This window comes from Prionailurus bengalensis, chromosome C1 (assembly GCF_016509475.1).
Source record: "Prionailurus bengalensis isolate Pbe53 chromosome C1, Fcat_Pben_1.1_paternal_pri, whole genome shotgun sequence".
NCBI classification, from domain to species: Eukaryota; Metazoa; Chordata; class Mammalia; order Carnivora; family Felidae; genus Prionailurus; species Prionailurus bengalensis.
Genome location: NC_057345.1, coordinates 55,064,868 through 55,083,009, shown reverse-complemented (window position 1 = coordinate 55,083,009; position 18,142 = coordinate 55,064,868).

Here is an 18,142-nt window from a genome sequence, read left to right as displayed (position 1 = left end):
ATCCATGAAACTATTTCCTATAGATGATTCTCTCTGATAACTCATTGGGATTTCTGTTTTTTTCTGGCTGATACATTAAAAAACTCCTTTTTTGTCTAAGGTAGTTTAATTGTTTATTTATTTTGAGATAGAGAGAGAGAAAGCAGGGGGGTGGCAATAAGAGAGGGGTATGGAGGATCTGAAGCAAAAGATCATGACCTGAGCCAAAGTCACACACTTGACTGACTGAGCCACCTAGGCGCCGCTGTCTAAGGTAGTTCAACCTGGGGTTCTGTTTCTTGCTATCAGGTTACTCCTGACCAATGCAAGCATGCTTCATGGTTATTAATTAGAAGAGCAGCCACCATGTACTGAATGTTTACTGTATGCAAGGTGCTGTGTCACTACTTTATATGGATACTTTTATTTAATACATTCATCATTATTAAATAAGCATATTGACAAGAAGCATGTTTCAGTGTTCATCTCTTACCCCTAACTACTCCCTGAACACACACACACACACACACACACACACACACACGCCTACATGCTGTGTCCCCAAGGCCCCTGCAGGCATATAAGCCCTTTTTTCTCTTCCTGTATCAGCACCAGATAGGCAGACTTCATGCCGGTTGTCAAGGAGCTAGTTTATTCCTGATACCGAAGGGAAAAGGGCCTCTGCATGCCTGCCAGAATGAAGTCCATCTGATACATGAGTGATGTTGCCAAAAGTGCAGGACCAGCCATGCAAGTACTCTCTGTGGTCCCTCCAATAGCCTGGGAACTGTGGAAGGCAAATTTGGCACAAGGGGCATTGGACTTTGAATATATTGAGTTCATTGTTTTCCAGAAACTTATTTTTAAAGCCAAGCCTTACAAAGAAACTTAAGTCAGGGACAGCAGCCTTGACCTCATCTAACATGTTAAAAGCCCAACTCTCTCATCTGGAGAACTTCTTAGAGACAGGAGACAACTAGAGTCCAGGAATGACAACAGAATAGGTCCAGTATGGGGTCATCCTCTGGGCACCAGAACGTTCTGCCTTCATTCCTGATTCTAATAAAGTGAACTCACTGTGCTATTTCCTTATTTTTCAATTAAGTGAAGCTTAGCTAGGGAAAGGGTGTGATTTAACGATAAGTTTGGAGATAATCTGGCAGGGACCAATAATAATATGATGAAGGACCAAGTCGATAGGTTTCGTTGCACATCTGGGGAAATTGTAGCAGAGTTAAGATTGGTTAACTTATTTAAGACTACACAATTAAGAACTGAGCTTTGAAATTATTTCACTCAAACCTCATACTTTTAACCATAATATCTTACTGTCTTGTCTCTTTCAGAATATGAACAATACAGAGAGAGAGAGAGAGAGATAGAATCCCAAGAAACCTCCACACTGTCTGTGTAGAGCCTGATGCAGGGTTCAAACCCATGAACCATGATATGACATGAGCTGAAACCACTGATTGAGCCACCCAAGTGCCCCTCTATACTCCATTTTTGGCAGGAAACTTTAAAAGAAATTAACTAAATAGATGCATTCAAAGATGGTCCCATTGGAGCACCTGGGTAGCTCAGTAAGTTGAGCATCTGACTCTTGATTTTGGCTTGGGTCATGATCCCAAAGTCATGGGTTCAAGCCCTGTGTTGGGGTGCATGCTAAGTGTGGAGCCTGCTTAAGATTCTCTCTCTCTCTCTCTCTCTCTCTCTCTCTCTCTCTGTCTCTCTCTGTCTGCCTCTCACCCTTGCTCACATGTTTTCTCTCTCTAAAAAATAAATAAAAAATAAAATAAAGAAACAAAGATAGACCCCTTGACAGTTGAGATGCAGTTTGCACCTCTGAATTCCTCAGTTTCCTTGACTTGCTCAACTAGATCTCATGCCACCACTGTTAGGCAAGTTTGCCTAGTTCCTGTCAGTCCTGGTTAGGGCCACAGTCATGTTAACAATTTTTGCTTCCATCCATAAAAATTAATTAAAATACTATATTGACCATTTGTTGACTACATGCCACATATTGAACTATGAACTAAAATAGTATTTCCTGTAATCTTCTTGATAAGGTCCACGAGTTAGGCATTATCTCATTATACAAATGGGGAAACTGAGGTTCAAATAGGTGAATTAATTTATGTCCCAAAGCCCCATAGCTGGGCAGCTGCAAAGCCAGGATTTAGAGATAATGCTTTTAATCTCCAAATCACTGTCCTTATCTAGTGCACCAAAGGTAGATGGACTTTGGTGCCACAGACTCAGCCTTGGTGCACTGAATTAACCCTGAGTGCCTAATATATTCCAAGTATTTCCCTTCAACACTCCCGTGGCTGCCCCAGTCCATAGAACTCCAAGGTTCGTTGCCTTGCTTCTCTGCGTAGCCCTCTCGTTATATCCAGGGACAGCTTACTAGCTAGGTCCAATATGCAACTCCGATTTGGCATGTTCCCCTATAGCAACTCCCAGGGACATACTCAATCCCTCTGATGAGAATTCTGATTCTCGTACTTGTCAAAATCACATCCAAACTTGCTCAGTCTGTTAACATTGCGCATGATAACCTTCTCTAGGCTCCATAGATGACCTGGTTTTCCCTCGTCCTGTCCTAATGACCATGCCTGCCATCTTTTCTACAAAGGTTTTATCATGTGGTGTGGTCTAATTCCCTTGAAAATTGATAACATTTTTCCAGAGTTTAGCTCAAAAGCTGCTTTGGCAGAAGTTGCCTACATCATTATTTTCATTTCTCTCTTCCAGCGTTATGATTGAACTTTTGTATTAACAATTGTTCATGTAAGAACTTAGCAAAGTAGCCATTTCTGACTGCAGTGCACTTGGAGATATAGCTTTGTGTGATGGTGCAATATCTGATTCCAGGTGGATAATCTAATAGAGGTCAGTTGGCTACCTGAAAGAATTGGAAAGCTTGTAGGCAGACATTCTAGGTAAATAAACTACCTCACTTCCCTTATCTCCGTTTCTTCTGCACATTCTCATGCTCCACTCAGGCAAATTTACTCAACATTCCCTTTGTATCATCATCTTAATCAGCCTTGAAGACTTCTTCCATCACACTCTTGGCCCAGAACAATTCAATTCATTCATTTCTTATGTGATAATCTCCTGAATGTGATTGTCTCCTGAATTATCCACAAAACTCCATCAGACAAATTGAAAGCGAAGTTACAATTATCTCTGAACTCTATCATTTTCTAAACCAGCAACTACCTTTTCTCTCTCCTGTCTTACTACCTTACAAACACTTTTATCAGCAAACAGCAGCTATCAAGATTTCTTTAATGCATCAGGTTACATCTTCAGTTACAAACTAATAAGAAGTTAAAAAAGATAATGTGCATTTTAATAAAAATATCACAAGCAGAATTAATTTGATTTATAATCTATTTTAGATTTCAGTGATTACGGCCCACAGGGACCTTAAGAATTAAGTAGTTGGTAATTAACATTAAGCTGAGTGACCAAAGAACTGGATTGGATATCAAAAGGACAGAGTTTCAGTTCTGTCTCTTCCACTAGTCCTCTATAATGGCTGACAATTCTTTTCATATTTTTGGATTCCCTGAAAATACAGAAATTTGGACCACATGGTATTCTAGGTTCTGAAATCTTTCATGGTTACAGCATTTACAAACCCACTTTAATATTTTATTAAGAAACAAATGTTAACTTATTTAGGTTAGATGAATCACTGGGACAGATTTGGGCTGATTTACCAGCCACCCTTCACCACTGAAAGATTCTCCTTCTGGTTCCAAACTGGAAGACTCTGGGTTTTATTTTTACTAAGAAAGGAAACTTTTCATTTATGTATTTGACCTTCATTCATTTAAATAGAGTACTACATGCTAGGCATCAGGGTAGGAACCAGAGATGCAAGAGGGAGTAGCACAGAGGAGCTCAGAATATAGAAACAAGCATTAGCCAAATAGTCAAACAATAAATACAATTACACAATGCAGTAAGTGCTATTGTAGCTCTGGTGTAACAGGTTCCCTCACCCACCTACTTTATCTGCTGTGATGCTCCTTACTCTACTATGTGGTAGAGGACAAATGTGTCTGTGTGTGTGTGTGTGTGTGTGTGTGTGTGTGTGTGTGTGTGTGAAGGGGCCCCAGTCTTTATCTTAGCTAATATCTTTGCCTGGACATGAAAGGGTTTTCGTAGCCCGGGTTTTGATATCTTACATAAAATGGCAAGGTACAAGTTGTCACTCTGAGTGAGATGGATTGCATTTTCTGCTTTCAAATTACTCTCTATATCAATACATTACAAATTACCTAAGAGCAAGCACTCCTCATCAAAGTAAATATTTTCTTCTAAGATAACTGATATCCTTATGGGTTATGGGAATAACACATTTATCCCATTAACATAACTTTTTACCTTACTCCTTACAAAATAATAATTCTGTCAGGATACTGTCAAAATGTCTGACCTCTTCCTAAACCAATTTATACGATAAGGCCGATTTTATTAGCTTGGAAAGTCTGTGTCTGGACCAGATGGGCCTGATATAAAATATTCTTTTTGATCATATCATCTCTCCCAAGCTAGAAGAATAAAACCAGATGTGTGGAGAAGTTCAGTTCAGTCATTCATTCAATTAAACTATGAAAGAATATAAAACTGAGGTATCCAACTTTATCCAGAGGCCTTGATTATGGGCATTACTAATAAGGAATGACATCAAAAATCTAAAGACCATCTCACTGAAAGAGGATCTAAAGGCCCCACCAGGAAACACTCAAACCTAATGATTCAAGTCAATGTCGACCATTAGTTGGTTTGATTCTATTGGTTCATTCAGTTATTCATGCAAATGTACACAGCTTTATTTACCATGTATACAATACGATGCCAAAGACAGAAATGCTCTTTATCTAATTTATAATCTAGTTGAGCCTTTTATCTACCACAAGCATACAAACAATATTTATTAGCTACGATAGCCAAAAGGTATATTTTTCTTCTTATAACCTAATGCTTCTGCACTAACAGTGTAAAAGATTTGTGTTATTCGGTGTTGGTTGAACATTTCTTTGACTACCGCTTTTCTTTCTTGATTATTGAGAACATAGAGAAAAATGATTTTCTAGGTTGTTGCTGTCTCTCTCTTGTGTGGGAGAAAAGGATTCAATATGTACCCTGGGAACCCATTAAAGTAAAAAGCATTCTTGAAAAGTGCAGTCAGAGGAATAAACTAAATATCTTAGCATATGATGACCCATTCTGGAATTTGTGGTTCTATTATTCTTATGGCCTGGTTTCAATAACTGGGGTGTTCATGGAAATGGCATCAGATGAAGGCCACTGTACATCTCAGCACAGATGCTGGCAAAATTTCTACCAAGCATAACTCAGCTCTATAACTAATTGAACAAAAGTAACACAGGGTTGAGTAGCTTGTAATTTCCTGTAGAAGTCTGTAATGTTGGGACTTGAGATCTAACTCAGTGGCATTTGACTTCGTGTTAATAGTGTTTCCTTTTAATGGGATAAATCTTAAGTGTTGTTGGCTTAGTTTTTGAGGGTTTCTTGAGTGTTCTCAAGCCTTGCAGAGTGGTGCTCAGAAAATCTGTCCTTAGTGTCGGGGGATCCTGATGAAAAGCTAATAAACTTCGACTACATTCATTGAAACTTAATACCTTCTGTATCAAGTTGAAAACAGACTACAAGTGGAGTATTGTGTCCTGCTCTGAGTGCTGCACTACAACAGTGACACTGGCAACTATAAAATATAAGGTGCAAGAAGTGCCACCTGGGAAGTAGCCCAGGAGGAAAGTTTTACAAGGACTAGTTAAAAAGAATACTGGATGTTTTCTCTGAAGAAATGAAGACTCACGGTTGGGGAAGATAGGGAAAAGTTAAGGAATTAGCTTGTTTAGGTTTGTTCCAAAAGACTCCATAAAGACTCGGTGGAAATTTCTGGTAGGCAAATTGGCAGGTCAAAAATTAGGAAGAAAATACAGAGCTACTCACATATAGAAAGAGCTATGTCTCAAAACAGAATCCACCCCAGACGATGGTATTCCAGATGACTATAGGGACCTGACTCCCTGGAGTGTGTAAGGGAGAATCCTGTGATTGAAGGAAGTAAATCTGATTTAGATACAAAAGGCTAAGTTCTTGGAGTTGGGCACACCTGTGTTTGTAGATCAGCTCCATAATTTCTTGACTATAAATTTGAGTAAAGAATTACCTTATCTGAACCCAAATCCTGCCATCTTAAAAACAGAGGTTAACACCTTCCTCAACATTATTTGTTTTGTTTTGAATAAATAAGACTCTGTTTGTCAATGGCCTATTGAAATGCTTGACACATAGGAGGCAGTTCTCTGAGTAACTTGTAGGGGTTCCTTCTAGTTTTCAGAATCCCAAATTCTAAGAATGATTCTGGGAGTGTATCACATTTTTTGCTAGTTACCTTGTCCTGTGCTAACTCTATCTTTTCTGACACATATTGTGATCCTGCCTAAATATGTTATTTATTGGCTTGGGGTAAGTACCCTGTGGTCAAACCTGTGACCAGAGGTTCTGAAATGAATGTGAGATTACTCAGGTGATAGTATTTTAATCATAAAATCATGAGTTAAGTGAATTTGAGATGGTATGTTTTACACTGCCTTTAGAACTTGGGGAAAAAATTCACCACACTTTACTGTGTATTGGGATATCAATCAGGGTTTGTGCTTTGGCTTTAGTATACAGTAGCTCTATAAACTCTGTTGACCTCAGACTCCTACTCATTGAAACAAGGATATTGGTTAGATAATCTTTAAAGAACCCCCTTATCTATAGAAATCACAGGATTTTACTATCTAGGCAGCTCTGTCAATATTTTTCTAGAATGGGAAGTGAGGATAACACCTTAGAGAATGCAATTTGAATTCCAAACAACTCTATTATGGCAAAGAAGTAGGAAGAAAGCAGTGGGAAAATGTTCATTGCAAACTAATATGGAGGAAAGTAAACGGTACTAATTCAAGGTAAGAAAAATACCAAATTTAGATTATACAAGAGGCCTCAAGTATACATGAGTCAGGAAGTTAATAAAGATTAATGAAAAGAGATACACAAGGTATCATGGAAGATCCAAATCTTGTAAGAGACAGTCAAGAAAGCTTTTCAAGATCTCTTCTTAATAGAGGAGGAGTTTGTCAGGCTGGGAGAGAAGGAGTTAGGGCTCAGGCCCAAGTGAGTGTGGGGGGACACTTGGTACTTGGGGAGCAGCAAGTGGGTCCAGTATACCAAGAGTTCCAGGTGTGTATTAAAGAGTAGCAAGCTGGGGCGCCTTGGGTGGCTCAGTCGGTTGAGCGTCTGACTTCGGGTCAGGTCATGATCTTGCGGTCCATGAGTTCGAGCCCCACATGGGGCTCTGTGCTGACAGCTCAGAGCCTGGAGCCTGTTTCGGATTCTGTGTCTCCCTCTCTCTGCCCCTCCCCCACTCATGCTCTGTCTTTCTCTCTCTCTGTCAAAAATAAATAAACTTTAAAAAAAAAGAGTAGTAAGATATGAAGACATGAAGTCAAAGAAAGTGAGCATTTCTGAGCTAGTGTTGTGAATAGGAGCTTGGGCATATCACCTTTATCACCCTCATTTTTCTCAAAAAAAAAATGTTCATGGGTGTGTAATTATGTAGGCGGCATACTACGGCACAAGAAGAACTAACCAGCTCCCGTATTTCTTTCCTACCATACTTCCACGAACATTTATTGTGCATTCGCACCAGGGTAGCCCTTGCAGGACATGCGGCAGATGTTCAGGTCCTCGCTCTAGACAGCAGAACATCTCTTGTCTATGCAACTCCATGATTTGAGAAACCCAAACTTTGTTCCATTCCCCATTCTCCCAGGCCTCCCCCTGCTCGGGCTCCCTGATTCAGCAGGCAGCCCAGGTTACGTCCAAAAACCTTTGTTGGTGCCATCCACAGGGATCTCGGGTATCTGCAGGGCAGGCTGCTTCACTCTGGTACCTTTCTCAGCCCTGCTATGTTCCAGTTCTCCATTCCTCTGTGTTCATGGTGATAAAGGGACAGATTCATAAACTGCCAGCCAAGCAGATTTCTAAATGGGGATTAAATTCAGGTCTCTCCTCATTGCAGGCACCCCTAATCTTTAGGAACTAGTTTACCAGGGTCTCCTGAGCTCTGAAGCAACTGGCCACTCCTCCTGCACAGGCGACAGTGAGGAAGGAAACAGGCACTCTTTGCAAACTGTACTTTCCAAAAGGTTCACTCCCTCCTCCCCTTCTTGGTTCTTCTTGTAACAACTAGAGTTTGGGCAGTTTTGGTGCCTCCCACTGAGTCCCTCACATAAACTTCTGAAGGCTCATTGTTTTTAAAATGTGTCATACTTTATAGTGTCTTGTCCTAAAGTTTGGACCTTAAGTGCCCACTTCTTACATTGTTTAAAAAATGACCTAGTGCCCAGAACTGACCTTTTAGGCACTGAAGTTTAGAAAATTAGGACACAGGTCAGAAGATTCCTATCTAATTGTTTAATGAAAGACCTGAGTACCAAAGACATGAATGAAGGGGTTGGTCCAGGATCACATATTTGCTACTAGATACTAAAACTGTATGAGTTAAGATGCTTCTGGTTACAAGAGGGGCGCCTAGTTGAGCGTCCAGCTTTGTCTCAGGTCATGATCTCGCAGTTTGTGGGTTGGAGCCCCGCGTCGGGCTCTGTGCTGACAGCTCAGAGCCTGGAGCCTGCTTTGGATTCTGTGTCTCCTTCTCTCTGTTCCTCTCCTGCTCATGCTCTGTCTGTCTGTCTCTCTCAAAAATAAATAAAGATTTTAAAAACTAATTTAAAAAAAAGAGATGCTTCTGGTTACAAGAAACTCTGACTCTGAGTTGTGTTAAACAATAACAGGATGCGTTATATTATATATTATATAACAAAAAGTCCAGAAGTGGAACAGCCTGAAAGCAGAGCAGAGTCAAGAGCTCTTGACTCTTACTCTGCTCCTCGCTCTGCTTTGCCCTTGTCCCAGGTGTCAGCCTTGGGTTGGGCTTGCATCCCATGTGCTCCCAACATGTAACTGTGGCAAAAAGAATTCTTTGTTCTTGTCTAACCAGCAAAAGAGATTCTTTCCTCCAAATGTAAAATGGACATTCTTCTCTGTAATCTGACTGAGCCAAATTGATCATATGCTCAATCCTGTACCAATATAGTCACAAAGAAATGCCTGTGCACTGATTTGCTTAAACCTGGGTCCCTGAATAAACCACTGGTTCAGGGTAGAATTACTATGCTTGGTTTAATTATTAGGATCCATTTATGGAGTGCGGTAAGTTAAGCTATTTCTCTCTCTTTCTCTCTCTCTTTCTCTCGGGGCTGGATCCCACAACCTTGGAATCATGACCTGAACTGAAATCAAGAGTTGGATGCTCAACCCACTGAGCCACCCAGGTGCCCCAAGTTAAACTATTTTAAAGTCACAAATATGACTGTCAGGGAGTGGTGAGGGGTGGTTATCTAAACAAAATTAGGAAGGAGGAAGGAAGGAATGGATACTGCCTAAGCAGCAAACAGTATAAACTGCAGGAACCTAGGGACCCCCTTATGTTCCAGTCCTGCTTTGATTGACTGACATAGAGGAAGAAAGATAAAGAACTCTAGAACAATCTAATACTTAAAAGAGTACCACATTCAGAATAGACATTGTGTGATCCTTCCTATGAATAATGATGCTGAGATAGTCCAAACAGAAAAAATAGCTAAGGAGAGGGCAACAATTTTATTCTGCCAAGACAAGGCCATCTGCTATGACATCACAGGTAGACACAGCAGCACATTTTATCTTGTGAGGTTGCCAAGGCAACATAGTCTGACTGTGACAGCAGGTTAAGGTGGCAGCACAGAAACTGACATTTTCTAAGATTTATTTTTTATTGTGAAAAACAATTTAGACTAAAACACAACATACTGTTGGAGAATATTTTAGATTCCTGGGGGTAGGTTAGCCAGACAAAAGGTAATTAATTGCTGTTGATCGATATATTTTGGATATTCTTTGATGACTTACAATGATCAATAAATCCCAATGGTTGGAGTCTGAGAAGGCTCATAGATGATGGGTCTCATTGCTTTGTTTAACTGCTTCTTTTTCTAATTCTTTTTGAATTTTTAAGTATTTTTATCAATAAGGTATGTTTGTGCAGATAAGGCTTTTTTCCCTCTTAATTTATTTCTCAACCAACTTTTGTTCTATTGCAGCTATCTGATGAGACTCTTTTCAATACTTTTTTGCACCTGCATTCCACAGTGTCTATCACAAAGCTAAACAAATAGATGGCATTGAATCATACCTATTGGTGAACTACTCTTTCTTCATGCTTAGTTTCCTTTAAAATTTGTATTCCACCACCAATTTTCTAAGTTAGTTTCCCTTATTTGCTTCTTTTTGGTTGAGATTTGTCCAAAATGAATAATGCGTTGAAAATGAAGTTTATAGGGGCGCCTGGGTGGCTCAGTCAGTTAAGCATCCAACTTCGGCTCAGGTTATGATCTCACGGTTCACAGGTTCAAACCCTGCACCGAGCTCTGTGCTGACCGCTCAGAGCCTGGAACCTGCTCTGGATTCTGTGTCGCCCTCTCTCTCTGCCCCTCCTCAGCTCATACTCTGTCTCTCTCTCTTTAGACATTTTAATGTCTAAATAAGACATTAAAAAAATAAAATGAAGTTTACAAAACAGCATGAATCTCATTAAAGAAATACAACTACATTATCTGTTTACCAGCCTGAGATATAATTTGTATACCTCTTTTGTCTTTTCAATTAATGACTGAAACTCTCAAATACTCTTACAAGTGGCAGAGTCCAGTGTCTCCTTAAGGCTTCAAAATTGATGGTGCAAGAAACACAGGACTTTCTCATTCATTAATTAATTCATAGAAAAAAATGTTATGGAGTGACCATTATATGCCAGGTACAGGTGCTAGAGACACAACAGTGGACGAATTCTATTTTCAGATACTCTTAGAGAGAACTAGGAAACTTACGTCCACAAGAATTGATGCTCTGATCATTTCCATATGGTTTACTGCTGAACATTCATTCCATACCATTGGATTGAAACTTGTCCACCATGAAGTGATACTTTCTCATGTCCAGATTCTTACTCAGTGTTGAATTAGCACCTTACCCTGAAGTTCAGAGTTATTATACCTTAGTTCAAATTTATAGCCATTTTCTCCAAAGCTTATAATTGAGGCAGGAGAAAATAAGTCTTGAATGAGTTGTTTTTGTGTGAAATGATTTCTTTATTTTTTTTAAGTGGTCAAACTTTTTATACGTTGCTCTTACACCGCACAACAGAAGATTCCAGGAAACCCAACAAAATACTAACTTTTCTTGCCTTTTCTTTTTTTTTTTTAAGTTTATTTTTTATTTTGAGAAGAGAGCACAAGTGGGGTAGGGATGGAGAGAGAGAATCCCAAATGGGCTCTGTGCTGTCACCGCAGAGCCTGATGTGGGGCTAGAACCCACAAACCATGAGCTCATGACCGAAGCTGAGATCAAGAGTTGGACGTTTAACCAACTGAGCCACCCAGGTGCCCCAATCCTAACTTTCCTTGAGAGCCTGAACAGGGGAGAAGGCGCTACTATGGAAAAAAGCACAAAATTCCTTCCTGACCCTTCTCCTTTATCCTTAAAGCATTTAAGCTGTCAGTGGAAGTGCAGCAAACCCTCTTGCCCCTCCCCACCCCAGGGCATAGGTTAAGTTTCATTTCAGCTGGGAAAAAGGAAAAAGGAAAAAGAAAAAGCCATATGACTAGACGAGGGTCAGAAAACTGTATGAGACCATTTGAGGTCTCCTACTTTGGTGGAAGGGCAAGATCACCAAGCAAGCTCCAACTGAGACCCTTGGATGTAGGGCCTGCCTAAGAATGAAGCAAAAGAAGGGTAAAAAAGAGTATCCTTATTACCCCACTACCACTACCATGCCAGCAACCAACAAGGAACAAGCAATGGCAGTCTACTGCTGAGTGAAAGGCACGAGTATTAGAGAGACAACTTCTCTGATACGTAGGTACACAGCGAAGGCCTAAAGCTGAGGGTAGAGCAGCAGCGTTGATAAAACTATCTGGTAAGCCAACTCTTACCATAAGCACAAGGTAATATCAGAAGGATTAAACTGGTGAGGCCCTGAAGCAAGAACAAAACTGAAACCAGCTGGATTTCTGACCTTATTTACTTAAACACCAGCAGAAGATGCAGTATTCCTGTTTGCAGGCATAAAAAATATTGACCTCACTCTCTACTATTCTACATACCACATCGAGCATGCAAAAAAAATACAACTACTGTCAGGAGAGAAAGCAATTAATAGAACCAGACCCAGAGACTGCTCAGTTATTGAAATTATTAGACATCAATTTAACAATTAATCTATGAAAAAAGAAAAGATGGACAACATACACAAACAGTTGAGGAATATCACCAACCCAGAGAATTGAAACTGAAAAGGGATGCCAAATAGAAATGCTTGAAAAAAAAAATGGGTAACAGAGATGAAAAACAGCTTTAGTGGACCCATCAAGAGAATCAGGACAGCTGAGGAAAGAATCAGTAAACAAAAGCCAAGAGAATTCTTTTTAGCAGACTTGTACCATAAGAAATGCTAAAGACAACTCTTCAGGCAAAAGGAAGATGCTATCCGGGAGAAAGTTTGATGCACACAGAAATGAAGAACTTTGGGAATGGTGAAAATAAACACAAATATAAAAGTTTTTTTTTTTTTTTAATTTTTTTTTTTCAACGTTTATTTATTTTTGGGACAGAGAGAGACAGAGCATGAACGGGGGAGGGGCAGAGAGAGAGGGAGACACAGAATCGGAAACAGGCTCCAGGCTCCGAGCCATCAGCCCAGAGCCCGACGCGGGGCTCGAACTCACGGACCGCGAGATCGTGACCTGGCTGAAGTCGGACGCCCAACCGACTGTGCCACCCAGGCGCCCCTAAAAGTTTTCTTTTTATTTCTAATCACTCTAAAAAATAATTGGCTGCCCAAAGTAAAATTAATAGTGATGCCTCACGGCACATGTAAAAGGAAAATGTATGGCAGCAACAATATCAAATATGGGAGGGAAGAATAGAGCATGTGCCATGAGGTTCTTAAATAATATTGAAGTAGTATAATATTCTTTTAGGGAAACATGCCTTATTAATGATAAATATTGTAAATCTTGGAACAACCACCAAAAATAAAATTGTTTAAAAAGATTTGTGAATAATGGGCCACATGTGGAGATAATATTCAGTATTGAAATATACTCAATCCAAAACAAGTGGGAAAAATAGGAGCAAAGAATGCATGGAACAAGTTGAAATCAGTAAATAAAATCGTAGGTTTTAACCAAACACATATCAATAGTCTAAGCATATCAGCTAAAATTGATGATCAGATTGGATAAGAGAGCAACTCGACTGTATGCTATCTATAAAAAACTAATTTTAAATACAGGTTAAAAGTAAAAAAAAATGAAAAATAGATTTATTATAAAAACACTAATCAAAAGAAAGCGAGAGAAGATAAATAGCAGATAAAGTGAACTTTAGAACAAGAAATATTACCAGGGATGATGACAGACATTATTACATAATGATAAAGAGGTCAATTTATCAAGAAGACATAGCAATCCTAAATGCATACGAACATAACAATGGGGCTTTCAAAACGCCTGAAGCAAAAACTCATAACAAATGAAGAAATTGACGAATCCACAATTGCAGTTGGTGACTTCAATATTTCTATCCCAGTAATTGATGAAACAAATAGACTTTAAATATCAGTGAGGATAGAGAAGATACAAACAACACTATCAACAAGCCTGACCTAACTGACATTAACAGAACTCTCCTTCCAACAAGAGTAGAATGCACATTATTTTCAAGTGCATTTGGAAGTGTACCACAGTAGAGCACTTTCTATAAAATTGTGTATCCTTAAAAGAAACTTGAATTTTAATGAATTTAAAATAATTTAAATCATGCAAAACATGTTATCATTCAGAAATTGAACTAGTAATGAACAGAAAAATACCTAGAAAATCTTGAAAAATTTGGAAATTAAACAACACAGTTCTAAGTAACCCATGGCTCAAAGATCAAGACCCAGTGGAAATTAGAAAATATTTTTAGGGGCGCCTGGGAGGCTCAGGTGGTTAAGCATCTGACACATGAGTTGGCTCAGGTCATGATCTCAAGGTTCATGAGTTCGAGCCCCACATCAGGCTCTGCGCTGACAGTGTGGAGCCTGCTTGGGATGCTCTCTCTCTTTGCCCCTCCCCTGCTCTCTCTCTCTCAAGATAAATAAATAAGCTTTAAAAAATGTTTTTAAAAAAGAAAATATTTTTAAACAAATGAAAATAAAACACAATGTATACAATGTGTTCAATGTAGCTAAGCAGTAATTGAAAGGAAACTGCTAGAAATAAATGTTTTGTAGACAAGAATTATCTCTAATCAACAAGCTAAGTTCTATCTTAAGAAACTAGAAAAAGAGCATATTAAACCAAAAAGGAAAGAAGGAATTAATCATGATCTGTATAAATGGAATATAAAATAGAATAACAGCAGAGAAAAATTAATAAAATCAAAAGCTGTTTGTCTAAAAATCAGTAAAACTGATGCATATCCAGTAAATCTGATCAGAAAGGGAAGTCATAAGTTACCAGTATTGGAAGTGAGAACAGTGATGTCACTACACATCCTACAGATTGTGTAGATATTGAAAATTATCAATTTTACATACAGATACTGAAAATTATTAAGGGAATATGTGAGTAACTTTATGTCAATAAAGTAGTTGCCATGGGCTGAGTATTTTAGGGGAGAGTTTGGCTGGGTGTTTTCAGGGCCTGACTATGAAATGGTGGGATGAAGAAATTCTTGTGATCGATGGAGCCCTTCTATACCTTGGTTGCTGTGGTTGAGCAACTGGATGTGTTTGTCAAAACTCACAGGGCTGTACATTACAAGAGTTCGCTTTTATTCAGTGTAAAGTCATTAGTTTCTTCAGTTTAAATTACTTCATCATCATGAGGCGCCTGGGTGACTCAACTGATTAAGCATCCAACTCTTGATCCCAGTTCAGGTCTTGATCTCAGGGTCGTGAGTTCAAGCCCTGCACTGGACTCTATACTGACCTCTGTGCTGGACATGAAGTCTACTTAAAAAAAAAAAAAAAAGACAGATTCATCATCATTTTTTCTCAATCATTCTCTACATGTGTAATAGCTGTATCTAACTTTTGGGCTTCTTATCCTCTTGTTTTTAATTTGCGTAGATTAGAAAACTTATTAGATGTCAAAACTTTTAGTTATTAAAAATTCTTGCCATGGAGATTGGAGAGGACTACATAGAAATGACAACTATGTGCAGTGTATAACCTTGAATTAGATCTGGAACAGAAAAGGACATTATTGGGAACTGGTAAAAATTACAAAATGGAAAAATAGTCTCAAACATAGGATTTTTCATTTAAATATGTTTCTTAAACTAACAAATATATGTAATCCAAATGAGAACAAGATGAAAAATAAAAAAATAAAACGACTTTGCGTCGATGCAGCTGAAGAAAATCCCACCAACACCCACCATTGGCCATCTCCCAAGTGGACTTGTTTGTTGAAGCAAAGGACGTAAGACAGGAGTGATGTGCTGCTCGTGAGTGTTTGCAGCTGCCCTTGTCTCTCCCAGCTTTTGACTCTGGGGTGTGTGAAATTTACTGTTCAATAAGAGGGGAAGCTCAGATCTACTCCACGCAATGATAGAAGATGACAGGCCCATGCCTCATCTAAACCTTGTCACAGACATCTTTTTTTAAATGTTTATTGGTTTTGAGAGAGAGAGAGAGGAAGCATGAGCTGGGCAGAGAGGGAGAGAGAGTATCCTAAGCAGGCCCCACGCTGTCATCACAGAGCCCAACAGGGGACTCAATCCCTGAAATATGACCTAAGCTGAAATCGAGAGTCAGACACCTAACCGACAGAGCCACCCAGGCACCCCCAACTTTGTCACAGACATCTTAATGAAGCCTTTTGTGCGCCAATGGCAAAGAATCCAAAATTAAGAAATCCATGATTTATAATATTTTACTTTTAAGTTTTGTTTATGATAACTCTTTATTGTGAATGAAATGTTTTCTCTCTTTCTTTTATTAATTTATTTATTGTTTAATTTACATCCAAGCTAGTTAGCGTATGGTGCAACAATGATTTCAGGTGAAATGTTTTCTCGTGACATAACTGTCGGTGACTTCCTGGGCATGTCCAGACTTGCTCATGAATTTCTAGGATTAACTCCCACATTCCATTTGCAATCCTCTTGTGTTCATCACACAATTTGGCATTCACCTCCTTTTTTACATACAACATTTGAGACTTCTTTTTGGAGATTATCCCACAAAATTTTCTCGAATCTCTTTGTCTCTGTGTTCTTGGTGTCCCTCAATCTTCTGCTGGAATTTCTATATAGTTAGGAGGAGTTCGTACTTTTTTGTTGTTGTTGTTTTTAAGGAAAACAAGCTTCCCTGAGTGTTTCTTTAGTATGTCAATCAATCCACGGTGGAAAGAAGTCGCTGGCATCCCCTCCCCTCCTAATGAATACAATAAAAAGTACGTGTATCCCTGAATTGCAAAAATTTAATCTAGAATTCTTCATTTGGAAACAAAGTGAACGTTCAAAAGAACCTAATATTGTTCTTTTATGATTTTGATAAATTCTTTGTCTATATTCCTGTAAGAAAGTGACTACAAAATAAGGGAAACTCGTTGGTAGTTGAAGAAATTTTTCTTCACATTGTGGGTTTAGAGGACACTACTCCCCACTCATAGTTCACCCAAATTAATGGCTTTTCTAAGGCTATGTGCATATATCAGGTAAGAATTTTCAAGTCATATCCTTAGAACTGTCCTTTTTCCCCTTAGAACTAAACATGGTTTCTTTCTTCAGAACAACTACTCCATCGGTAATGAAATACAATGTTGCCAATTCAGAGTAAAATTTGACATCTTGGATGTTCTTAGGGGAAATGCTATCCCTTTAAAATTTTTCCTCAATCTTTTTTACTCTAACATGGCATCTAGGTTTCCAGGGGCCCTCAGAGCCTGTTGACCGTACATAATAGGGGAATTGTCCTGGTCCCCAGGTATTCCGAGCTTGTCTATCTTCCAGTGTCACATCCACAATCCTCTTGGCTATACCAGAAACATCTTTTGCTCTCAGTGCTCCATTGGTGAGTGAAGGAGCTGAGTTCACCTCTGGCCCATCAGCCTGGGTGCCTCACACACCATGACCATGGTGTTGTGACAACTCCACATGTGTGTGCTCCCTATCTCCCAGGGCAGAGGGGAAATAGAGCACACACTTCCCCTCGTCAAAAACCTTCTGATTTCTCTGAGTGCACTATCATCCCCTACATCCGTCATCTTGAAGTTAAAGGGAGAAGGGCTATCAGTGCTACTTTTCAAATCTCCTCACCGGTTTGTCTCTTCAATTCCTTAGAACACTCTCTTCTCAACTTGGAGGTATTTGGTATCTCCTCAGGCTCTGTGCTTACTTATTTTGTGTATGAGACAGGAGATGGGGAACACAATAAGACAGAGAAAAATGACTAGAAAAATATTTGCAGAAATCTGTAGTTTCTTCCAGGACCTCAGCTTTTCTTAAAAAATAAAAAATCTTAATTTTTAGAAGAGTTTTAGGTTCACAGGTGAATTAAGCAAAAGGTACGCGGGTTACCCACAGACAGCACGGGTATGCCTCCCCATTATCATCATGCAACAGAGGGCACATTTTTTATGATTGATGAACCTCCATTGACTATAAGTATTCAAATAAATTGAACTGAAGTCCATACCTCACCGTAGGGCTCATTCTTGGTGTACTTTCTATGGGTTGACCTAATGCACATGTATCCAGTATTATAGCACCACACAGAGTGGTTTCACTGTCCTAAAGGTCCTTTGTGCTCCTCCTTTTTATCTCTTTTTTTTCCCAACCGCTGGCAACCCCTGGTCTTTTTACCATCTCCATAGTCTCACCTTGTAGTTGGAATCATACAGCATATAACCTTTTATGACTTTTTTACTTAGTAACAAACACTATTCTAAAAGATTCACCTACGTTTCAC